The sequence below is a fragment of the Salarias fasciatus genome, chromosome 5 (assembly GCF_902148845.1).
Source record: "Salarias fasciatus chromosome 5, fSalaFa1.1, whole genome shotgun sequence".
Taxonomy (NCBI): domain Eukaryota; kingdom Metazoa; phylum Chordata; class Actinopteri; order Blenniiformes; family Blenniidae; genus Salarias; species Salarias fasciatus.
Window position 1 is genome coordinate 592702 of NC_043749.1, and position 25414 is coordinate 618115.

Sequence of the window (25414 nt, forward strand, 5' to 3'; positions counted from 1 at the left end):
ACCTAAAATTTTGTCCAGATATTTTTTAAAGGTGTTTTTCTTCATTCTCAGAGAATTCGCAGTTTTCTAAATTTTATTGGTTGGAAAATCGAGCATTGGTAAGAAAACATTGCAGGTTTCCATTTTGAATGATACTCTAACATCCTTTTCAAGGTCAACGTGACCTTCGTCATCGGCCAGGGCTGATTTAGATGAAATATATGCAGAAAAGAAAACATCCATCCAGAGATTAACTAACTGTGATTGTTTTTTTCCACATGGACTGATCCTGTTTCTAAGATGTGGATGTGCAGCTGATGGGGGGTCAAGGGTCACGCTCAGAGACCCTTCAGGTGTGGGATTCAAACCGGTGAACAAGCGCTCCGCCCGTCCACTGGGCGCAGCTCGAGCTTCAGTGTTCTGCTCAAGAGCAATGTGGACAGGGGGGCAGGTGGGGAATCCAACCTGCAACCCTCTCCTTCCGAGACGCCCAACATGCTAAATAGTGAAAAGGTGTTCTCTAGAACTTGTGGCTGGATGGAGGTAAAAGTGGAAGAAAAGGCTTTGACCTTCCGGATGAGTCTGAACGAGTCACAGTCTGAGGTCAAGAAGCGACGGCGTTTTCCACGTTCCTGTCAGAGCAAGAAAACGACGGAAGAAATGCTGTAAACGATGCGGTTAGCTGAAGTGCGAGAGTTTGAATTCCCTCAGATTATAAGACAAGCCTTCCGGTGATCCTGTACCCTGGTTTATGGGTCCCTCAGCAGAAGCTCCTCGGCCGTCCCGGACCGAGCGGCACCTACCCGAGGCGTCTCCGGGCTGCTCCTCATCCTGAACCCGGCAGCGTTCGGTGCGATCAGCCCCTCTCCTTCTCCACTGCTCTGTCTGCTGAGGCTCCGCCGAGCCGGCGCTGAAAACGAGCGTCTTCAGACCACAGCGACACGCCGACTTCCTCCAGCGAGAAACCACCACAGCTCCAGTCTGCAGTCAGGGGATCGGGGGGCGGGGGGGGCGACCTCCGGGCTCGGATCCCCTCAGACGTCTGCAGGGCCTGCGGCCGGGGCAGCGTCCGGCGGCCCGGCCGGCGCAGCCTCAGGATGAAACCAGCAGGCTGGGGGGGGCTCGGGGGGGCCGGAGGGGTCCGAGCCACTCCGGTTCCACCCAAACCGGCCTGAGTCTACCCCTGAGCGCTGAGCTCTGACTGACAGTGGAAGGCTGTGGTTTCTATGCTTTGTCTGTTTGCAGTGTGGTTGAGTTTCTACAGAGCAGAAGAAACGGTTCACACACACGCGCACACACACACACACACACACACACACACACACACGTGCAGGGGGCTCGTGCAGACTCATTCCATCAGTCGGGGCCACACCAGTAGAGAGATCACAACACAAACTGCCGTTAAAATACCAACGGATGCTGACGGGACGTGAAAAACTGGACGCAGCTCTCCATTCATGAAGAGCGTAAACGGTTAACGTTCTCCAGAAGATCCTCCTGCGGGGAGGAGGCTCTGGACAACAGGAATCCCATCGCTTGGCGTGTGACTCGGACTCTTCGGCGCTTTAAGGACGGAGCGCCGAGGAGCCTCTGGGTCACGTGGAGCCCTGCGTGCGAAGCCCAAACATCCCGATAACCGATTTGAAATGCTGCTATTTCGATTGCCATCTGTGCTTTTTTTTTTTTTTATTTCCTGACGTGAGCGAAGGTTTTAGAGCTCAGAAATATGATGCAACAAAAACAAGAGCGAGTGTTAAAGAGAATCAACAGGTCTGAGAGCGAAGGTAAGAGCTCAGTGTGAAGCTCCAGCCTCTTCAGACGCTCGCCGCTGTGCCCCTTCAAAGCCTGGCCGCGCGCGCGCGCGCGCGCGCGCGCGCGTGCGTGCGTGCGTGCGTGCGTGCGTGCGTGCGTGCGTGCGTGCGTGCGTGCGTGTGTGTGTGTGTGTGTGTGTGTTGGATATAGCGTTTTTCTACTCAAACAACATGAAGGAGAAAAACCTTTGACACTTAGTTTTTTTTTCCTCCAACAACAACAGCTAAAGAAAGCTTTTTGTTTCCAACCGACGCCATTTCGGTAACAACAGAAATCTCAGGAAGGTTCTCCAAACGTTCTCCAGTTCTCACGGGGTTCCGATCACCGTCGTCGTGGAAACGGGAACAAGATGTGACCAGACACTAACTTTTCTCTGCACGTCCTTTCAACACTGCTTAAACTATGGATTCAATTCAGGCGGGTTGACATCGGTGGACAGACGAGTCGCAGGCCTCGGCGTTACAGTTGAAGAAAAGCCTCCAGACGCCACCTAGTGGCTCGCCAAAGACACGCCCACCTTCCAAAACTTCGCTGTCTGAACAAGAAACGCTCTAAACATGACGGCTCTCCGCCGCCATCAGCCTTCACGTGAGGGAAACATGGCGTGTCTTCTGCTCAAGCTGCTAACCCCCCCCCCCCCCACCACCACCCCGCTCCCCCCCCGCCACCACCGCTCTCTTCCTCCAAAGCTTTCTAAATAAGACGTATAAATAGGCTGATGACACAACTGCGTCCTTCACAAAGACGGCGAGTGGAGAGAAAGGAGAACAGGACCGCGGCTTTAGTCACAGCCCCCTTTTTATTCTTCCGCTTTTCACAAGCACAGGTTAAAAGGCAGCCATTTTTCCCTTTCATGCCCCCCCCCCCCCCCCCCGCCTCGCCGCCTCCCCCTCCCACCCTCACTCAGGCGCTCTCCGAAACAGGTCGTCCATTGTGGCGGACCGAGCGAAAGGCTACTGTGGCATTTATCAGAGTGAAGGAGGGGGGTGGAGGGGGGGGGGGGGACACACAAAACACACACCCAATAAAGAGATAGAACAAGAGAAAGGGAAGAAAGGATGTGTATGAAGGCCACTTTTTCCCCCCTCTCTCTCCTTCACAAAGCCCCCCCCCCCCCGGCTCCTTCAGGCCGGCCAGACAAAGGAGGCCCCCGGTCTCACAATGTGCTCTCCTGCTCCAGCGGCACACTTTATATCCTCACTCCATTTACTGCTGCTGCTCCACAAGAGCACCCACATGTGCATAACACGTGTGTGTGTGTGTGTGTGTGTGTGTGTGTGTGTGTGTGTGTAATGGTGGTGGTGCTGGATGGGCGGAGTGGGGGGTCTATATTTGCTGAGGGTCTTATAGACCAAGGGGCCAGCGCTCTGAGGCGTTACCATGGAAACGGCTTTGAGCAGGAGGAGCACAACAGGTGATTCTGCCCGGGGCCCGTTCGCCTCGGCACCGCGGGCCCGCAGGAGGTCCTTACCCTGTGTGTGTGTGAGTGCTTGAGTGTGTGTGTGTGAGTGTGTGTGTGTGCGTGTGCTCCACCGCCGCAGCCCGGTGCCAAAAGGTCTTAACCAGCTCCAATAAGCCGGAGATCATGTCCGAAGAAGGCGCCGGCTTCAACCCCGTAATGAGCGAGCCGCCCGGGCCCCGACCCACAATGCACCTGCACGACGGGAGCAACACTACAGCGTGGCGGAGCGAGGAGAGAATCCTCCGAGTATGTCTCAGAGACGAAAAGTGAAGAGATGGAGGCGCGTTCACCTGCCCCACCCGAAGCTTTTCCTAAATGAGGGAGTCAAGATACATTTTATTTGCGGGACTTGATTAAAAAAAATATCAAATCCATTTGCAGGGGTTGCAGTTAATTAATCTCAATTAATCTCAACAGAGATGAGTGCAAACTCTCCCCAAACGTTTCCATCGTTTCTCATCAGCCTCAGTTTAACTGTTGGAATGAGTAAATTCTCCAAACTTTCTAAATAAACTGATTTGACAAACCTTCTGGAAACACAGAGAAACAAATAAGATCTTAACACAAAGCAAAAATTAAAAGGAGACATTAACTGATAAATCTGTATTTCAGACTTATATTAAGGGGAAAAGTCACTTTCGCATTTCACTCCATCAGATTAGTTGGATGAAACAAGACGAGGTATAAAACAAAAAGGTATTAGTCCTTAGATTTATCTTTTGAAAAACCTTTCCAATTTTTTTTTTAATTTTTTTTTTTTGCAATCACATAATTTTTTACTTGTTTTTTATGAATTAATCCCACGTTTCTGTCCTGTGGAATCAGCTCTCCTGTTGAATTAGCAGACCCTGAACGCACCGTGCAGTCAGACTGTTGTGATCTTTGTTTTGCACGTGTCGATGCTGCAGCGGTGACGCGTGTGTGATATACTGTACAGCTCTGTCCTTGTTAGACTGACAGTGTGTGTGTGCGCGCGTGTGTGTGTGTGTGTGTGTGTGCATCCTGCATGGTGAAAATGCTTCAGATCACCATTTAAAATCTGCTTTCAGTGAAGAAAGACAATCCGTTGAGCCCTGCTCCTGACAGTAAAGATCTTCAGTATCAAACCCTCTCGACGTTTCAGACACATCGCAGCCATCGAATCAGATGTTCTGAACGACTGATTCAGCGTCGAATGGATCCATGTCTCACAATAGATCCATGTCTAACTGAACCACAGTTAAAGATCTCTCTCTGCCCGGTTCATTCGTCAAAATGACCACATTTCCACCGTGAGGGAAAAAGTCCGATTCATCGCAGTTATTCAGAAAAACTGTGAGAATTTCCAGGATGTTGCATTCAGGGTCTGCTAATCCAACAGGATATGTTAGCATCATCTGCTTGAGAGTTTTAAACAAGTCGGAAATCATCATTCCGAGACTCAGCGTCGGCTATCGGGGGCTAAATGAAGTTTTAAAGACAGTGGAGTGTTTAACCAACAGCTGCTGATAAAGACGTTCCTTCACTGGAGTCACACGAAAAACTATTAACATAAGGAGGGTCAAACATAAGGCCCGTGGACCAACTCCAGGCCACAGGTTTGTGAACACATCTGTAATCACTTCTATGACTTTATGTTGAAATTAGAGCCATTTCCAGTGGCACTTGTTTGATTTCTGTGAAGATGCAGACATTTTCTTCACATGCGCTCCGCACCACAACAAAGAAAAGCCTCTAAACTGCTGGATAGCGGCGTCTGGAGCTTCACGCCGACACCGGAGCCACACGCGAAAGGCGCCGTAGCGGCAGCTGCAAACAAAACGCTCCCTCATCACTTGCAAATGACGCGCAGGAGAAACAGGTGAGCGGAGGTTTTGTGTTTTAAATAAAAGAAAAAAAATAGCGAAAGTCATGTAAATGAAGGAGGAAACGGCAGCGCCGCTTATTTGTGTCTTCAGACCGCAGAAATAAACAAACGGGACGAACAACAACGCCTCCGTGAAGCCGACATAACGGCGACAATGCAAATGTGAGAGACAGGCCGTCCACCGGGTCACAGCTTCGTTTGAAAACATGTGAAAATCAGATCAATATTAGGATCTATTTAAGAAGGTTAAAAAAAGCCATTAAAACTGTTAAAATGGTTTCAAACCTTCTCACTGCTATGAGCGTTTTCAGGTTTGATTTTAAGGAAATTTGAGGGAAAAATGCTGAATAAATTCAGACAGTGCAGAGCCGGGTTTAATCTGATCCTGCTGGTTTCACACAGTTAGAAGAAGCATTTCTACTGCAGGCAGGACGCACAGCGGCGCTTTAGGCCCGTTTCCCCTTCAGATGGAGCAGCAGAGGCCGAACACGAAGACGTGAGGTTTCCGCACGCCGCGGCGTCAACGGGACGGGATTTCACATTTTAAATGTAAAAAGAAAAAAACAACACAAAAAAAAACAAATAAACAGTGGGCATAATTAGTAAATATTGGGACCAAGAGAAAGAACACTGTTAATTTTTAAAGAGATTTCTTTGAGCAGATGATCAGATTTAAGCAGAACTTTATATTAATTGGAAGTTTGCAGAACTTTCTGATTCTGAACGTTTGAAATTACAGTTCATGTCAGAGAATCTCTGCTGCTCAGGATTCACGTTGAAACCTGTTTGAAGCGTTTCAAAGCGGTCCGCTCCGGCCGGACCATCATCTCCTGCTTTACGACCGGCGGGGAATCAAACCCGCTCTCTTCGGCCGGGGTTGTGACGGCTCGGCTGTGACCGGCTGGAGTTCAGACTTTTAGGAGAGCATGGGAGAAAGTAAAGGACGGTAAATTCTGTCACCTGGGTTCAGCTCAGGAGAGGTTAGAGACGCGTTACAGGGGTAAGGTGGGGTAAGGTGGGGTAAGGTGGGGTAGGGTGGGGTAGGGTGGGGTAGGGTGGGGGAAGGAGATGCCCCCGGGGGGGGAAAGCGACTCTGAAAGCAGCGTTAATCTTCCAGAAGCTCCTTTAAAAGCGGTGAGGAGCGGTGGAGAGGTTCGGCCTCGCCTGCAGGGTTTGTTGAAGAAGTGTTTGCAGGAATCTTACCTTGACGGAGATGTTTACAGCCTCCTGCGAGTGTGTGTGTGAAGAGTGTGTGTGTGTGAGTCCTTGCTCTGCTTTGAAAGTGGCCCATCACCGGTACAACACTTCTACTTTATCACCCGCCCAGCATGAGAGTGTGTGTGTGTGTGTGTGTGTGTGTGTGTGTTTCCTCTGAAGTCAGTGCAGTTTTTTTCTCTCTCTCTCTTCCTCCATCTAGTGAAGCAACAGGTGGAGAGAGGTTCTGAAAGTTCGGCCGGAGCGGAGCCTGGTCGGAGGCGCGAGACCCGGCTCTGCCTCGTTTCCGTGTAAACACTCAGCAACATCAGAAAACTGGGATCTAGAGAGGAGCAAATGAACGTCTGCAGCTCTAAATGGAGCCTGCAGAGATATTTCTGGAAGGGTGAGAAGGTTTCTTCATCGTTCCGTCTCGAAACTGTCACAGGAGGGAAAAAATGTGCGCCGCAGCTGAAGGTGACATTTTCTACATTCTTGTTTTGTGACAGTCGGAGTGAAGCTGTCAGGACAGACTGGCGTCTTCTGTTTACTACTTAATGAAGCAGACTGCGATCACACTGGAGACACTACCCACAGAACCAGGAGCTCACACACGGTGGCGACGAGCGGCTGAAGGCCGCCGCCGCCGCCGCCGCCGCCGCCTTCAGCGCTCGCGCTCCTCCTCCAGGGAGACAATGCAGCCGGAGGGCTTTCTTTAAAGAGATCACACGGCTTCCCCGAACCCCACATTGTTCTGTGTGATTGGCTTGGCCTCACACTGCGCTAAAGGACACACACACACACACACTCACACACAGTTACACGCACGCACACACACCATTATCCTCCATTGTGGCGCTTCTCTGTGGACTCCGGCTTCAATAGGACTCAGAGAACAATGTCCAGAGGATACAGGGGGTCAGGAGGGGAGGCAGGAAAAACACCTTTGTCTGCTCTGGTGCCCGTATGGAGACGTCCAGTGTGTAGGAAACACACACACACACACACACACACACACACGCGCGTGCACCAGCAGGTTATTGAAACCACAGCGCCGCTCAGAACCTGCTGCGAGCATGACGCCTGCAGGCAGGCTGAGACGCTTTACATTCTGAACTAAAACTTATTTTGCAGCCCCTGATCCAAACACCCCCGAAACCAGGAGTGAGCAGGTGCCAGGTGAGCATCGCTGCCCCCCGGTGGGCAGAAAAGGTCAGGCGCTTTCTAAAAATAGCACAGCTCCAGGATGAAGGGTCTGGAATAGAAAGTTTGGGTCAGAACCTCCGGAAGACTGGAACGGAGTGTGTGACGAGGGGGAGCCCAGCGGGGATCTCTGCAGCTCGGCCGGCGCTCCGCAGCGGCGACACGCCTTCAAATCCCACCGATTCCTCACTAATCCGCCATTATTTTCTTTTTCTCAGCCGTGAATCACTCAAACAACAAGCAGCGGTTTGATCTCATGTCAGCGAGTCACCAGAAACTCAACGGCGCCACTTCTCCAGCGATTCGAGGCCGAAACGAGCCGACCAACTCCACGCTTCCTTCACCAACGCCGCCGCCGCCGCCGAGACGCCGCTGGAGTTCATCACCCCTCAAACCCCTGAAATCACGGCTGAGTTTGTGGTCGTGTCGTCTGACGGAGTTGGCTCGGCCTCGTCTGAGCTGCTGGCTAACCGGGATTTGAACCCGCCGCCGCTGCTGACGGGACACCTGACCGAGAGGCTGCCGCCGCCATGGCGATGGGAAAGAGAGAGCGCCGGGTCACCTTTCCCCCTGACATGAACCCGCTCACCTGTGCAGACAAAGCTCCCAAACAGAGCGGAGGGGGGAGGGGCGGGGGGGGGGGTGAAACGCCAAGCCACTCCTCCCGATCGGCCTCAGCGCCTCACGGTGCGACGCTCCGTCTTCCCTCTGCTCGGGTCCCAGTCCGGGCCGTTCACACCACAACGCGGCGCCGAGCCGCTGCAGGGAAACTGCATCCCGAGAGCAACTTGTTGACAAACAGCAAACGGCCAAAAACGCAGCTTTTTCCAGAAACACTCGAGCTCCGCCTCTGAGTCGACGGGCCAGGAAACAGCCGTTCTGCTCATGAACGCAACTTTTCGAAAACACTCAGACTTTGTCTCCGTGGAAACGGGGAAAACGCAAGTTTTCCTGCAACAGCAACTAGTCCTTCTGAGAAATGCTCAGTAGAGTGTCATGACTCCTGGTCCTGGTCCTGGTCCTGGTCCTGGGCCTGGTCCTGGTTCTAATGGACTTGCTGGTTTTACTGTGACAGTCGAACTGTCATCTGTCCAGATGAATGTCTGCTCTCCATTGTTAGTTTACAGTGTATTGTTCTCTGTGTTCTCCATTGTTAATGTCTCCAGTGCATTGCTCTCTGCAGTGTGAGTGTGTGTGTGTGTGTGTGTGTGTGTGTGTGTGTGTGTGTGTGTGTGTGTGTGTGTGTGTGTGGCTTCATTACAAAAACAAACAGTACCGACATGAAAACTCTGTAGTTTCCATAAAAAACATCAAACTTTCTGTCTTTTTCTGTCCAATCCAAGAGAAAACAAACAGCAGGACAGTGAGGAGGAGGAGGAGGAGGAGGAGGAGGAGGAGGAGGAGGAGGAAGGTCATCCAGGTGGAGGCAGCAGACCTCCACCTCTCCGCCTGTCCCCTGCGCCTCCCGCCTCCACCCACCAGACCCTGGAGTCCAGCTGGAGCAGGAGCTCCTCCGAACTGTCACACCTGCTCCTATTCCGGGAGAGGCTGCTGATCTGTGCTAACAGGACTGACACCATCAGCCCTCATCCGACACACACACACACACACTCACACACACCGCCAGAGCAGACGGAGGAGAGGTGTCGGCTGCGTAAAAGTTTGCACAAGTTCACACATCAGCTGGATGTGAACGGTGAGGCGCGCGATCCGGAGAGAAACATGCCAAACAGAGTGTGTGTGAGTGAGTGTGTGTGAGTGAGTGTGTGTGAGTATGTGTGTCCACTCACCAGAGATAGAAAGTTCCTTCCTCCTCCTCCTCCTCCTCTTCCTCCTCTCCCGCTTTTAATTGCTCACCGCATGCAAAGTGCGCTGCTGCGGGACAGGGGAGGCTGATCGGCGTGCGTGTGTGCGCGCGCGTGCGCTTCCGATCCCCGATCCCTGATCCCTGATCCCTGATCCCGGTCCCGGTCCTCTGGAGCGCTGGGGAGGAGACCCGGTCCGGATCCCGCCGCTGGAGGTGTGGATCGTGAGCGGGCGGCGCGCGAGGAGCGACGCAGGCGGCGCGTAAAGTGTTTGTGGAGACGAGGAGCGCACTCCCTCGCTCCCGGAGACTGAGCGTGTGCGTGCGTCCGTGCGTGCGTGTGTGTACGTGTGTGTGCGTGCGTGCGCGCGCCGCTCCGGGCTTCCAGCGCGCACTGCGTCCTGCTGCTCACCTCCCACTTAAAGGGAGAGAGACGGATTTCCAGGTGGAGACACACACACACACACACACACACACACACACACACACACACACACACACACACACACACACACACACACACACACCAAAACACCAAAACAAAGAGGGATCGTCCGCCTCCAGCCTCATACTTACAAACTGATGCTCCGTCCTCATCAGTCCTCTTCCGGTTCCAGGTCCCGCACGTGGAAGAAAACACACAAAACACACATGTTAGCGTTTGACAAGGTCAGGGGGGTTCAACCTGTGGCTCTGGACCCACACGTGTTGCTTGGCTCCATGAAACTTTCAGAAAATTCTATCTGAGCAAAGATTTTAATGGATTTAATCGATGTTCTTCCACCACCTGAGCAGGTTCCAGAACATTTCACCACCGAGGCCTGAAGCCAGGGGCTTGAAGCAGGGAGAAAAAAACACATTACTGTGTTCTATTCTAGTCTAAAATGTGGAAATTGTCTGAAAACTGCAGGAAAAGAAGGATAAAATCAGTTCCCAAAAAAAGCTGTGAATGTAATAAATATAATATTCTTCCTAATTCAAATAAATGTAACTTCAGATACAGTTTTCCACGTGTTTGAAATCTACTGCGGTACATATGAAACCTCAGACGCTCTGTTGGCCTCAGGTTAAAGGTTAAACGTGTTTCAGCTCCAGCTGAACTCCATGTGGCAGAAAATAAAAAGACCTCTGGTTCAGGTTATTGACAGAATTTATAAAATCAGATTAAATAATCCACTGAATAATCCTTCTCTTGCTCCAGGTAAAGAGAATTTATTGGTGTTTGCATGTTCTATGGAATAAGTCATTCATTCATTCATTCATTCATTCATTCATTCATTCAGTGCAGTTTTTCGTTTTTCCTGAATGAATGTAAAACATTTGAAATAAACTTGTTCTGCATGTTTGTCGAATCCAGAGATTTTCTTAAATTAATAATAGAAATAGCTTTTTAGAAAACTTTTTTAAAAAAATGTAAACATATGATTCTCATCATAAACAAAAACTATTTAGGTAAAACAATAGAAACAAACTTTTTCTACATTTTTTTGAAATCTAAAAGAAAATGTTTATTAAACGTTCACGTTGAAGTTTTTCTGTATTTTTAAAGAAAACTGTTAAAAGGTGTTTTGTACTTATAGAACATTCTGTTTTGAGTTGCATCTGTGTTTTTCTGGACGAAATAAATGACTTCAGATGGGAAAAGCAACTGTTTTCACATTTCTTTGTATTCTAAAGATAATTTCATGTGTTTCTGGCGTAAAGAGTCAGTGGCGGTCGGTTTTAATAAATTAACATGTCATTGTTTTTTACTTCTGTTCTTAATTTGACAAATTACAAATGTATTTATTTATTTAAAGGAACATATTTATATTAGAAACTTTTAGGATTCAAAGATGTGGAAATAATTCAGTCAGTGTCTGATTAAATATTTTCTGTTATTGTTTTACATTTTTATTATCAGTTGAATTCTTCACAGCTGGTCTGTTTATTTGCTGTCAGCTGGCTGCTGTATTGATGCAGAAACATTCTAACGTGGTTCGGCTTCTTTTTCTTAACTAAATAGATATTTTGATGAAAGAGGTTTTTTTAGGGTCAGTTATAGAACTGCATTGATATGAAACACTTTTCACTCGTTTTTATATAAATTGTATGAAACTATTTGGTTTCTTCTGTTTTCTTCTGATTTTTCATGGTGTACCAATCATATTGATCAGGTTTAAGCTGCTAACTTCTTCTTTTTTGTGTTCCAGATTATACCTCAAAATAATGTTGATATTTACACAAAAACTGTTGCATTCTGGGTGTTTCTGAACCCCCCCCCCCCTGACAGCTCTGAGGCTAATGCTAGCTGGCTAGCTCTCATGACAGCGTCTCTGTTGTCTCGGCTCGGGTCTCAGTGTCCTGCTGGCTCCAACAGTCTGAAGGAATCCGTTTAAAATCAGTGCTGAATCGGTTTGGTGGTCTCCAGTCGAGATCAGAGCGGACCGGTTTTGGCCCACGGGCCTTATGTTTGACATCCCTGGTTTAAGCTAGACTGACTTCAGGTTAAAGTGAATGAGAGGAATGTTTCTCCTCAACCGGCTGTCGGATCCCTAGTCTTCACTTCCTTCTCTGGAACGAGGAACCAGGGAGCCAGAACCCCCGGAGGAATCCCATGGTGCTTTGCTGCAATGGAAACAGTGTTTCCAGGTCTTCCAGCAGAATATCAACAAGTAGTTCAGGTTCAGGCTTTATTTACTCTGCTTCAGAGATGGTCTGTGTGTAGTCTGACCCCCCTCCAGTCTGGAGGTCTGGAGGGGTCTGAAGAGGTCTGGAGGGGTCTGAAGAGATCTGGGGGGGTCTGGAGGGGTCTGGAGGTCTGGAGGTCCTGAGGGGTCTGGAGGGGTCTGGAGAGGTCTGGAGAGGTCTGGAAGGGTCTGGAGGTCTGGAGGTCTGGAGGGGTCTGGAGGTCTAGAGGGGTCTGGAGAGGTCTGGAGGGGTCTGGAGGTCTAGAGGGGTCTGGAGAGGTCTGGAGGGGTCTGGAGGGGTCTGGAGGTCTAGAGGGGTCTGGAGGGGTCTGGAGGTCTGGAGGGGTCTGGAGGTCTAGAGAGGTCTAGAGGGGTCTGGAGGGGTCTGGAGGTCTAGAGGGGTCTGGAGGTCTGGAGGGGTCTGGAGGTCTGGAGGTCTGGAGGTCTAGAGGGGTCTGGAGGTCTGAGGGTCTGGAGGTCTAGAGGGGTCTGAGGGTCTGGAGGGGTCTAGAGGGGTCTGGGGGTCTGGAGGGGTCTAGAGGGGTCTGGGGGTCTGGAGGTCTAGAGGGGTCTGGAGGTCTAGAGGGGTCTGGGGGTCTGGAGGTCTGAGGGTCTGGAGGTCTAGAGGGGTCTGGAGGGGTCTGGAGGGGTCTAGAGGGGTCTGGAGGTCTAGAGGGGTCTGGGGGTCTGGAGGGGTCTAGAGGGGTCTGGGGGTCTGGAGGGTGCGGTGGGCCTGCCTCTCTGTGTGAATCGGCTCGGCGGAGAAGTGAAGACCTCATATCGAGAAAGAGGGAAAGAAAAGAAAGACGGCGAGGTCATGGGAGTGCGCCGGGCGAGGAGGAGATAAAAGGAGGCGCGGCTCTGTGGGGACGGAGCGATAGAGAGAGGGAGAGGGAGAGAGGGAGAGGGAGAGCGAGCTGGGGAGCTGATGTGCCATTTCTAATCCTCCTGCTCGTGGCTTTGTGCCGCGGCCCAGCAGGAAGTGGGAGCTGGGCAGACAACAATTAACAAAAGAGCTGTGAAGAATACAATTAGCCATCAATGGCCAACCACGGGCCTTTGTGCCTGTCGCCATGGAGACGGCACAACACCACTATACTGAGATTACAAAACCCTTTTCTACACTTCTCTTTTTTTCTCTCCATCTCCCCTTTTCTGGTTTTACCCTTTCCCTTTTCCTCCCTCTTTTCTTCTGCTTTCAAACTCCTCCATGAGCTTTTTGTTCTCCTCGCCTCTCGTCTCAGTGTTTCTCTGACACTCGTGTGTGTGTGTGTGTGTGCCACTGTACATGTTACACACTTGATGTGGTCTCCGTTTGACTGCTTGACTGACAGTCTGGGAATTCAGGCGCCGAGTCGACCTCTCGTTACAGATAAACGGCGCCCGGCCGGCGAAATCCGTCTGGAGGAAGTCACTCTGCTGCTCGTCAGCCTGGACTGGACAGAGAGAACACACAGTTTCACACAACGAAGAACATGTGATCTGCTCTTAATTATTAATAATCCAATTAGTCTCTCAAGCAAAAAACAAAGGGGGACTTCCTGGACTTCCTGTTACCTGTCAGTCATGTGACCTGAATGAGCCAATGGAGTTTAACGGACCGTCTCTGGTGCAGGAGTTTCTCGTGTCCTCTTTAAGTTTTGCATTTGTTAAAAAGTGTTTACAGTACGCAGGATGTGAGACCAGCTTCCTGCTGTGAAGCACGGCGGAGGCATCATCATGGCGAGCAGCTGCTCACTGCTCAGTCAGAGGAAACAGGAAAACTGAAGATTCACTGGAAGGAAGAGGGAAGACTGCTAGCAAACGATCCTGGAGGAGGAGTGGAGGATTACTGCAGCCATCCGTCCATCATCCAGCCATCCATCATCCAACCATCTATCATCCATTCATCCATCAAACAACTATCCATCCATACATACATACATCTATCATCCACCCATCCATCCATCCATCCATCTATCCACCCATTCATCCATCCATCCATCCATCTATCCACCCATCCATCCATCCATCCATCCATCCATCCGGTCATGTGATGTACCAGCTAAGTATTTTGTGGTTCAGCTACTCCCAGCTAAATATGGGCTTTTAATTCCTCTTTAAATCTGAATAAAAGTTCATTTCACTCTAAAGCGACCATACAAACACCTGAATTCTTCATTTGGAGTTGACTTTAAACCCAAGTAGACCGGCCGGTTTATTCTCCTCCGAGAGCGGCTTTATTCCGGTCATTCTGCTCATGCTCATCCGTCACGATGACGCAATGTTTCAAGATGGCGGCTCATGGTTCGACTCGTACGGAGATGATTTATTTAACAGAAGCCTCAGAAGAAGTTGACAAAATGAAAAAAGTGGATGGATGGTGGCCGAACAATGTGGACAGAAGTTCTCTTGATCCCACAGTCCTCTTCACCGAGGTGAGTCTTTAGTACTGAGAGAAGGTTCTACAACCTGCTCTCACTGATGTAACGCTGTTCCTTCAGCGCTCCTCACAGTGGCTTCATGACCTTTCAACTTACACAAATATCACTTCAGAACAATGACTTGATCCACACAGTGGATTACAGTCTTTAATTCACCTATAAATGGTTGGTGGAACCGGTGCAAACACTTGGTTGAACATTGGAGAATGTTGATATGTCAAGGATTACCTATCTCCCACCTGATTCCCACCAGAGCAACTCACCATAAAACACACACACACACACACACACACACACACACACACACACACACACACACACACACACACAAACACACTCACATCCATCTGCTCAGTTCGCATCTTCCCAGAGAGACATTCAATTCTGTGCTTGCTCTCAGTGTGACGGCTGAAATAATAATTATAGCGGTATGAATAAACCGAAAGTATCCTTTAACTGAAGGCAGAATACAAGTTTGTCTGAATGGCAAAGGAAAAAAAAAATAGTTTATTCTTTGAAGAGAACCAAGTAAATGTGGGTACGAGCCGAGTTCAGGAGCCAGAGAAGCAGCTGTCAGTCACAGCCGTCAATCAGCCGCCGCGAGGCGGACATGAAGGCTGGCGGCAAACCTTCAGATCGCGCCAGCATCTCAGCGAGAGCACACAGGCCTCGGATGCTGCGGATCATCCGGGATGACTGGTTTAAAAACTCAGTCGTCGTTTACGTTGGACACTTTCACGATGTGAGCCGTGGCGAGAAAAAGATCTAGAAAAAGAGTGAAAAGATCTATGGAACTTTTAACTGGTATGGGTAAAGCCTTATCTTTTAGCAAGTGTCTGTATTTTCTATTTGTTTTGACATGTCTGGAAACATTTAATAATTTAAAAAGAAAAAGTGTTCCATTATAAAAGATCAGATATTCTAGTTTTTAGTTTTTTAAGTCTTGAAAAACCGAATCTTTTTATGACTCGATTGCTGATGAGTGTGGATTTTGTGGACTCTGATTTATTCTGAATTATTTTCTGAAAACGACCAGGATTTCTTTATTGGTTATTAAAAATCATTTATAAGAGAAAAAAAAAATGTCTCTGCACAAATATTTGTGTTTTCTTGAAACCAGGAGTTGGTCTTTAGGGTTGATTTGACTCCGGCTCGGTGTTTTTGTGACACTGCTGATGATTACAGGTGTGAACCGCAGCGGCGAGGAGAGGTTTGTTTTTTCTCTCATTTTCAGAGAAGATTTCTTTGTTGTTGCTGTATTGTATTTTTTTATTTGCTATTGTGTGTGTAGGGGTTTTTTTTGTCAATGGATTTGGAAACACAATGAGATGTGGAGTGGCTGCAGAGTGAGACGGTTGGTCGTGTCAGCTTTTTGTTTCCCACAGCGGACGTGAACAAAGCGGCGATGACTACCTCCATCCTGCCGGAGACGCCGCCGCGCCGTGATTACTGTCATTCAGCCACACTTTTCCCGTTGTTCGACGCCTTTATGCACAGGCCACTGCGCGAGCGCCACGTCACGCTGGACCCTTCACACGCCGTGCACGCTAACCTTCAGCTCCTCGCCGATATCGAGTACGATACGAGTGCTGGGTAACCTGGACAGTCCCGCCGAGAGACGCACAGTCTCACACACCGACGCAAATTAGCCTCAATCACGTCTTTGTAAACTGCAAATTAGAAAATTACCTGCAAACGCCAAACAAAAACAGTGTGCAGCTCCTCTGAGCATCAGACGGAGAAGCTGCAGCTTCAATGATTGAAAGTTCACAAACTTGACACTGGAAAGAGTGGGAAAATATTCAGAATGCTTTGGCTGTTCATTTACATGACAGCGGTGCTCAGAGTCACAGAAAAAAAAACTTTTTAAAATTCCAAATGAGCGTCGTTTTCAAAGCAGAGCCGTGTAAACACGAAACCCTCCTGAGACAATGCACTTTCACTTGAAATGCTGTAGCGTAACCGAGGCCTCAGGGCTCCAGATACGTCTACTAGCATTAGCTCCACTGAAATAAACAGCTGCATTTCCACCGGATGCATTTTACTTGTAGCTTGACGCCCTGCAGCGGCAAGAGCGTCACCAGTGATCCGACAGCGGCTCTATTTTCTCCACGAGACGACGGACCAGTAAAGTAACGGACGGCCGGATGCTGGCCCTTCAAAATAAAAGTTCCCTCTTGCGCTCCACAGCGCATGTTTATCTGGTGGGGACGGGAAACCTCTGGTGCTGAGCTCCAGATCCACTCAGATCCGCTGAAAATACAGCCGTTTACGACAATGGAGGCTAATGCTAATTGCCGTAGCCTATTGAGCTTTGGAGCGTGATGTCACAAAAAAGGGGCGGAGCCATTTTTAATGTTTATCCGCCATTTTGAAGGGGTACTACAAATGCGCTGCAGTGTAAACCCATTAGAAGTTGGAAAAGTAATGACAAAAATGGTTCGAAACTGCTGTGTTGCTGGTTGTAAGGCTCACTGGCATGACCGGAAGGGCAAAAAAATAGATAATGGACTCTCTTTTTTTGGTTTTCCCCGCTTGGAAGCACCGTATTATGTTACTAAAAGGCAGCGGCTTGCCTGGATTGCTGCTGTTAGACGTGTGGACATAAAGTTCGATGTCATCCCAAGATATCTCTTGATATGTTCCACACATTTTCATTCTGGTAAGTTCTTGGTATTGGTAATGAATAAGTTACTCTGTCATAAATTACTCTGTCAGTTAAACAAGCTATGCTAAGACTAGCACATGGCTAATTAATTATTCTAAACAAAGCCCTCCTGCTGCCACTCCCCATCCTGGCAGTCGGACTGACATTTTAGTGAGTTTTTCCACAATCATAGCATCACCTCTCAGGTGGAGGTAAATCAGGAGGAGCTCTTTGGAAGAATTAAAACGGGAATTAAAGGAGAAAAGGGAAACGCTGTCTGGAGGAAGCTTGCAGCAGCGATGAACAGCGTCATCTGGACGAACGGACCGACTGAGGTCTGAACAGATTATAGATCCGTTAATTTAACCCTGATGTTACAAATAATGAGGCTGACTCACGTTACACAGCTCAGAGTTTTATTGTTTCGTTTAATTATGTCTCAGAGCCAGACAGCGGCACTGTGGCCAGGTCTGCTCCCCACAGCGGGACGGTCCCACCGAGACACACCCAGCACCGGACCGGTGCCGAGCAGGACCCCGGACCGAACAGGACACAGGACCGAGTGGACCCGGGACTCAGGCCACCGAGGGCGGCGCGTGCCACCTGCTGTCGGTGCAGCTTAAATTAAAGAATAGAAGTCTTAATAAAATGTTTGACTAAACGTCCTCTGTCTGTATTTTATCTCCCTTTAGCTGATATGTTATTTTCTGGGCTGCTGGCTTCACACCACTGAGTAAATTAATAATTTGCTACACTTCAGAGTTTATTTACATTTCAGTAGCGGTTCTTCAGGTCCTGTCTCCTCGGTCCAGCCAGTCCAGGCTCTGCTGGTTTCCACGTCGGCTCCTCTCGTGGCGCAGGAGCATCAAAAGTAACTCTATCACCGAGTACAATATTGTTTAAAACTGCCAAAATAAAGTCCCATCTTTTCGGGGCTAAACAGCAGTGTTTCCCCCGCTGGGTCTGAAGCTGCTCCGCAGCAGCAGCGTGTGCGTCTTTGCGCTCTGTTAAAACAGCTCCTCTCCGTGGCAGGATGGACTCAGCGAAGTTATTGAAAGTTAAAAATCCTTCATTAATACCACAAGAGGGGATATTATTAGATGTTCTGTAAGGGCATTATTTTATTTTTTATTCTTTCACTTTTTAATCTGCACTGATTATGTGCTGCTTCTGCTTTACAGCGTGTTTGAGATGTGCTTTTCACGCTCCGCCAGGTTTTTTTCTGCACTACACCGTAAATCCACACTGAGTCAAACTTGCGTACACGATGTCAGAGCTGTCGCGGTAGCAACTCTTTTCTTTTGCATTTTCAAGTGTTGTCATAGTTTGTTTTGATTTCTCTACCCCTTCAAAATGGCGCTGTCGTCCCATAATGCATTGCGCGGTGACGTCGGTTCCAAAGCTCAATAACCATATGTTTCATATATATCTAAGAGTTAACAGCTAAGCTAACAGTGCTAAAGCTAAAGCTTCACATGTTTCAGCTGGAAGCTCTTTCAATCATAAATAATAACAGTCTCAATCTTTCCTTCTCTGGATGATAAATCGGAATCTTGGTTTTTAAATGTCACGTCCTTGAGACGACTGTCCTGGAGTTTGATCAAGTTTCACCTCTTTTTTTTTTTTTTCCAAAATATTTTCCATACTTTTCTTTTGTGCAAATCCTGACCGATATTTGCTCCTCAGTTTGATTCAAACAGTCTTTATTTGCTCACGAATGAATAAAAAACAACAGATTGTTGTAACGGAGGCTTCTGACAGGAACATCATGTGAAAACCAGAACAATATAGTTTTATGAGCACTTAATTCTCACTGTCCAAAACCTTTAAATGCTTCGAGAAAATGTCTTTTCTCTTTCTCCCACTATGGGCGTTTTACACTTCGGATTCAGTCTTTTGTCAAATTTTTTTCCAACCTGTCGAATGTATTGAAAGAAAACCTCTCATATTCATTTTACACAGACTTTAATCTATTTAAAATTTCCTTGAGAACTTTCTGCGGAGTGGAAACTAATTTTCAAGCTGTCAATGTTTCATTTGTATTCCCCTTTTGTTTTTCAATGATGATTTTCTTATTTGTTTGTAATATCACTGTGACGTCTGTTGTGTTCATATTAAAATGTTTCCGCAGCCTTTATTAGAATCAAACTTTAGTTGCTGGAGAAGACAATAATGATAAAGGGGAACGACACACAATACAGTTTCAATACTTTCCAAACAATCAGTATTCACATTGTGGTTCGGATGTGACGGCAAGATTACAAAATATCTTTATCTTCATCAGCTTAAGGACACGGAGTCCTGGAGATCAGAACAGGTTTTTCAGCAAACTTTATAGAATTCAGTAAGAGAAGTAAATAAGATGGAAAAGCTTTGATTCCACTGTTTTGACCAATCAGAGGAAGACTGATTATTCATTTGTGCAATTTCATGTGTTTTTACAAAAGATGTGAAGTCTGATGTGTCGATGCGTCAGCCGTGGAGAGGAGCCTTTGGGTCAAAGTTCGCTGGTGTGTCTCCAGTGTGCTCTCATCAGACAGACGGGTTGAAAGAGTTCATGTTTCTGCTGCAGGACCAATAAACTCTGCGGGGAGTTTGTGAAAAGAGTGACAATAAAACCCAGCAGGACTAAATGCAGGTAACACGACAATGTTTTCACGTGAAAATGCTGAACTTCTGTTGTGTTTTGGGGGGTTTTGCTGAAGGAGACGCTGAAAACTGTAGAAAAAACAGCTGTGAAACACCTTTTGCACCTCAAAGCCAATGTAAATATTTTTCCTGCACATGCTCAGTAGACAATATCGGATTTTTGTTTTCTTTCAAATTAAAAGCTAATTACACCATATTTTGCCAGGTGAACTGAGTCGCATCAGGTGCACGGGAGCTTTAATTTATTGCAAGCGCTCTTAAACTTCACTTTTTCTGTCAGACATAAGTCAAACCTTCAGGCACGTCTGGGTAAAACTGAAATTTATCCCTCAAACAATGCGATCAACAAGGCATGTGATTGGATTTAAGTTTATCGAACACACAGCCATTGCTGTAAAGCACTTCTATATTCCAACAGAGGGTCCTGGAAGAGATGGAGGGATTTCATCAAGCCTGTGTCTATTGAAAGTCTGAGATTTATTCTCTGTGATGTGTGGAACAACCTCCCTGCCGAGTTGTTTCAAAATCTGTGATATGCGAAGAATCAACGGATTCTGTAGTCTCTTTACCGGTGAGAGAGGATGGGCTATTTACACTTCCGTAAAGCATTTGTGCATCGCAGAATGTTTTCTTTCTCCCTCCGAAGTTTCTGCTCGTCACCTTCGATAATTATGTGGCTGCAGCACTGGAGGTGTTTGCCATCCAAAAACAGACGAGAACAGAACAGACAGTCGTCACGTTGACATTTGTCTCGCTGGTAAAAATATAGAATAGAGTTGTAGCTAAGAAGAACATAAAATACAACTGTAGCAACCCAAACAACAAAAAAAGCTCTATTCAAGGGAAAACTGAAAGAGAAATGAATGATTAAGGAAAGTCAACAACAGTGGTGATAAGTAAAGGAATAATAACAAAAAAGAATAGAGTTACAGCGATTAATGTAACACTGTGTATGAGATGAACCGACTGGAAGGTTGATGGTTCTGCGCTGGATCTTAGACCTTCCTCGGACTCTCAGAGAATTCGGTTGTTTTCCCTGTGTATCTGCTGCAGACGCTCCTGATTTTGGGGGTCACTATCCCGAGTGTTCCTACTACACCTGTAGCTTTAACCTCCCCACATCTGTCCCAGCTGTTCCTTCAAGCCTGGGAACTCCTCAACCTTTTTAGATTTGGGACTTGGGTCCTTTCGGGCCCATGCTGGAGGCAGATGTTTCTGTAGACTCCCCCGTGCCCCATGTGTCTCTCCCTGTATGCTGATGATGCCGACCTCTTCCACCCTGCTGATATGGTCTGGACCGTCTCTCGTCAATCTTTACACAGCCTGGACCTTCAGTCTGATCTACTCTGGTAGACTGTGGTCGAGTTGCACAGCTTTTCATTCATGCTCCTCATGATGTCCTGCGGCTGAATCACTCCCAAATAGGAGGTGTGTCCGAGCTCACCAGTGAAACATGCAGACTGCTGGTCTGGAGGCGTCATGAAACGGTGGTGCTGCTCTGCGGCGTCCCGGCGGAGGCTCGGCCGTGGACGGCGGTGGTCCACGGCGCAGAGGGCACCGGGGAATTTCACGACTCGCTCGGACTGACGGCGTGTTCATCCTGCCTGCTGGCTGCGCTGCAGCTGTGCCAGCAGCCTCTGGACACATGAATTACCAAAAGCACGGACGCGAAGCCATGTTGTGTCTGCCGAGACCGAAACAGAGGCAAAAAAATACAGCATGTCGGCAATGTCACCGAGCCAGTTTCAGACCGAAACAAGCAGTGAGCCGTGAATCTGAGGGAGTCTGTCAGAGAAACACAAGGTGGAGGAACACACACTCAAATCTCCTTTACGTTTTGGGAGAAATCATGAAATCAAATGCTTGGAAATCAGCTGATCTCTACCAGTAATATAGAATATTATGTATATAAAATAGAATAGAATAGAAATGTTATTCCCAGAGGGATCAGATGTCTAGTTTGATAGTAATGCTTTACGTTGAGATTGGTGCAGCTCAGGTTGGGTTTTTAGGACACGGTTCTCCTAAAACTTCTCATAACCCTCGCATAATGTTGTGCTTTTAATTTCCGACTATAGTTTTAAATACAAATTCATTGCCCACAGATTTTTTTTCCAATAATAAATAAGTGTTTATTTGAAATACCACAGTAGACAAACAATATAAACTTGATTTTTTGATATTATATCGGCCGGAAATAACATTTTTACAAGTCAGTTTATTTATTCATCCTGTATGGCAGCAGTGGGGTCTTGAAGGGTTGAATTCCAGTTGAATCCCTGTTTGCTGTGTTTGCTTCATGTATTCAGGATGTTCGTTTTGCAGCTCGCTCCCCGTCTGCGGCGCCGTTTCTCCTGCATGAAGCACCCGGCTCCTGCTGGCCTGCCAGCCTCCACAGCGTCGCGGCTGTATCCTCCCCCCGCTGCACCTTTGTCTGTGGCGACGGAGCGGGCCAAGCCCGGCCGAGCGGTGCCAGGCGGCTCCGTTTGCCCTGGCAGTCCGGACCACGCCACCTTCAGCCGCCCTCACTTCCAGCATGTCGCTGCATCGCCGCCGCACGGCCCCCGCGTCTATTTGTACTCTTGAAGAGAGCGAAGTTTCCATTGTAGGGTGCCAGGTTGTTTAGAGGATGAAACTTTAATAATTCCCAGGAGGATATTGAGCCGTAGCAACAGCAAATAAGACGCAGCAGAGAAAGGGAGGGTATAAATAGCACTGCTAACAGGGGCATTCAACATACAGCGACCTGTAAGATGAGCTGCTAATGGCTCGCTTTAGAGGAAACGTGTTAATGAAGACTTGAGCTGCGGGATTGTTGCGGTCGATCAGACAGATGCAGTAAAACACAGAAGTTCCAGGTCCGGCCAGGGACTGATTTCATGTAATAACAGGTCTCAAGATTTGATTGACAGTGAAAAAAGAGTCAAATAGCTTTTGTTGTTCCCAAAATAACAACACGGCCTCCAGAAGAGCAACTTAAGAGCTAATATCAACAATCAGCTTATCAGAAAATAGCTGTGAAGATCCAAAAACAAAACCTCATCAGGAACCAGAACAGGCTTGAGTTTGTTTTCTGAGAGCACAGAGTCCCGTCACAGTCCCCAGAAGGGTCAGGGTTAGGAGGAGGAAGGTCGCAAACTTACTGCTAACTCAGTGACAGTAAAGGAAAAATCGATTGGTCATGAACGTTCATGTGGACCGACGACCAGAGAGAACAACACACTCTGAACATTTACACTGGAGAACGCAGACATCCATCTGGACAGATGGCCTGGTTGGGTTGTTATTATAGTGACCATCAACTGTAAAACTATCACGCCCAGGAGAGTCTGGACTGGAACCAAGACAAGGACCAGGACCAGGACCAGGACCAGGACCAGGACCAGGACCAGGAAAATCTAGACTGGGAGTTCTTATTATCCGTCTACTCATGCTTGTGTTGGTAGCATGAAAGCAAAGTTGTGTTTTTCGCTGTTTCCTGAGCTGGAGTCAAAGTTTTCATAAAGTTGTGTTTTCAGTGACTCCGGCCACCAAAACACACCAGAAGTTTCTGTTTTCACTTGAAAACGTTGTTGTGTGAATGTGTTTTGATTGTCATTCCTCCTTCTTTGTTGAATTAATAAAATTTCTGTCATTTCTTTCAAGTATCTGGACAGTGTTTCTCACAGAGTAAACCAACTTCCTGTCAGCGTCTGCATGTTCCTCCATGTCTCTGTCATGCAGTGCACGTCAATGACGTTTGGTTCCGATAGAGTATTGGTTTTTCCCTCTGCTGACAGATTAGAATCGTCAGCAGAGCTGGAGAGATGAATCACTCGTTCCACTGGAGTCACGGTAAAGTGTAAAGTGCATGTTTCAGACATGCCAGGAGAATGAGTCACAGGGCACCTGCTTGACGTTCACTCCGAACACGTTCACGTTTAACATTTGATCAAAAAAAAAAAAAAAAGGACTCAATCAACTTTGAGCCAATCAGTATACATGTTGCTAAAAAAAATCCATAATCTGGACATTTTGTGCATTATTCCCTGAAAAACTCCAGTAAAATGAATCTTCAGTTTGTGTCTGAGTACAGTGAAGATCTCCACATTTCTGCCATTTGGCTTTTCTTTGAATTTAACTTGATTAAATTGGTTGTTTTTTCATTAATTTTCCACATAAAGCTGACAATCCAAACACAATGTCAGAATTCTGTTCATGATTAAGATGAGTAACAGTCAGCGGTCGGCTCTCTGATCCAACAGTGACGACTTCACTTTTTGTTTTTGTTAGCATGGGTTTCCTCACGCTGCCCTGCGTTCTGCGTTCTACAGCTGGGTATCAAACACATGGGGAGAAGCTGGCCTGCAGGAGGGTTGAATCCACACTTCATTGTGACTTTATGTAAATATCAACAAAGGGAGGAGCTCTCAATTATTTTTTTCCGATAAATATAGCTGCTGTTCCCAAAGTGACCACTAGAGCGAAGGTCGTAATGTAACATTGAAACAAGAATCAGATCATCAGATGGCAGCAACAAGCGTGTTCGAAAATACACACAGATTAGCCCGAAGTTAAAGATTTTATTTTCCTCTTTTATTTTCACAACCATGTTATTATATATTAACAACAAAAAGTGCTTTGAGAGTAAAAATTGTCTGAATATACTTGTTTTCTTTTTCATTCTAAATCTAAGGGGAAACATTGAACTGCCAGGATTTATTGGTTCCTACGCTACTGTGGGATCGTGAGATCTCATCTGATCTGAAATTCCCCAAATTAGGTTTGAACATGTCAAAGAAAACGTAAAGAGAAAGTGTGTAGAGCCTACTGCTGCAGAGTCTGCTCTTCTGTCTTGGTTTGTACAACAACGCTTGGTTTCACTGAATCTTTGATAAATCTGAAATGGAAAGGGTCACAGGTCCACAGGCTTTTGGAAATCCGTTTATGATGGTTCCAGTGAGCAATGGTTTGGAAATTTTTAGACTGAAAAGAAAAATCTTTAAAAAGCAGAATTTGAGGCATTTATTTGATTGAATAAATAGAATGAATAAAACTGACTGAAATGACTCATGTTCCACCATTAACTGCTTCAAACAGTCGTCAAATGGAAGAGTGTCCTTCTAGATTTCTGCAAAAAGGTTCCCAAAAAAAGATCCTAGATCTCAAAATGTGTATATCAACACTTGCAAACTATGAATCTTTATTTAATTTGTCCCATTTTTATCTTAAATGGGAATAAAACATGTTTTTTCAAAGCAACAGTAACAATTCTACTGTGAAGCAGGATTTCATCGTTTCGAAAAACAACTTCAGCATCACTTTCCAGAAAGTTGAGCACGTCTTTATCGTAGTTGGCCAAGTTTTTGAACCTGTGGGCAAAAGTGTGGCTGCAGCACAAATAAAAGAAAATAATAAAGCTGAATCTCTTCTCACGCTCCGGCCGCAGTGACAGTTGCTGGGGCGGCAAACGTAATCTACAGGAGAGGTGTCATAACAGCCGCGACCTCAAGCCCAGCCAGCAGCCACGCCGCTTCCTGTGGCCCACTTCCACGCTCCTCTGGTCCACAGACCCCGAAGCATCAGACTGGAATCAGGTCGCTCTGCCGTTATCTGCACTCTGCCTTTAGGTAGACGGCTGCTACCTGCCACTGTGGTCCTCACACACACACACACACACACACACACACACACACATACACACACACACACACACACACACACACACACACACACACACGCACGGA

The 25414-nt window shown here is 47.4% G+C and overlaps 1 protein-coding gene across 4 annotated transcripts in view; it reads right to left on the bottom strand.

Annotated features, from left to right (window-relative positions):
• The window catches only part of sox13 (SRY-box transcription factor 13), a 45810-nt gene extending 24561 nt beyond the window's left edge, over positions 1–21249 (bottom strand). For 2 of the 4 annotated variants that reach the window (XM_030091926.1, XM_030091923.1), the window contains exon 1: positions 9287–9594. The gene's annotated coding sequence lies outside the window, so the exon portion shown is untranslated. Of the gene's footprint in view, positions 1–6302; positions 6363–9286; positions 9595–9876; positions 9905–13268; positions 13406–21132 lie in introns of those variants that run through there. The other 2 variants (XM_030091925.1, XM_030091924.1) reach the window with 2 other exon arrangements.
• Between the last annotated feature and the right edge of the window lie 4165 nt (positions 21250–25414).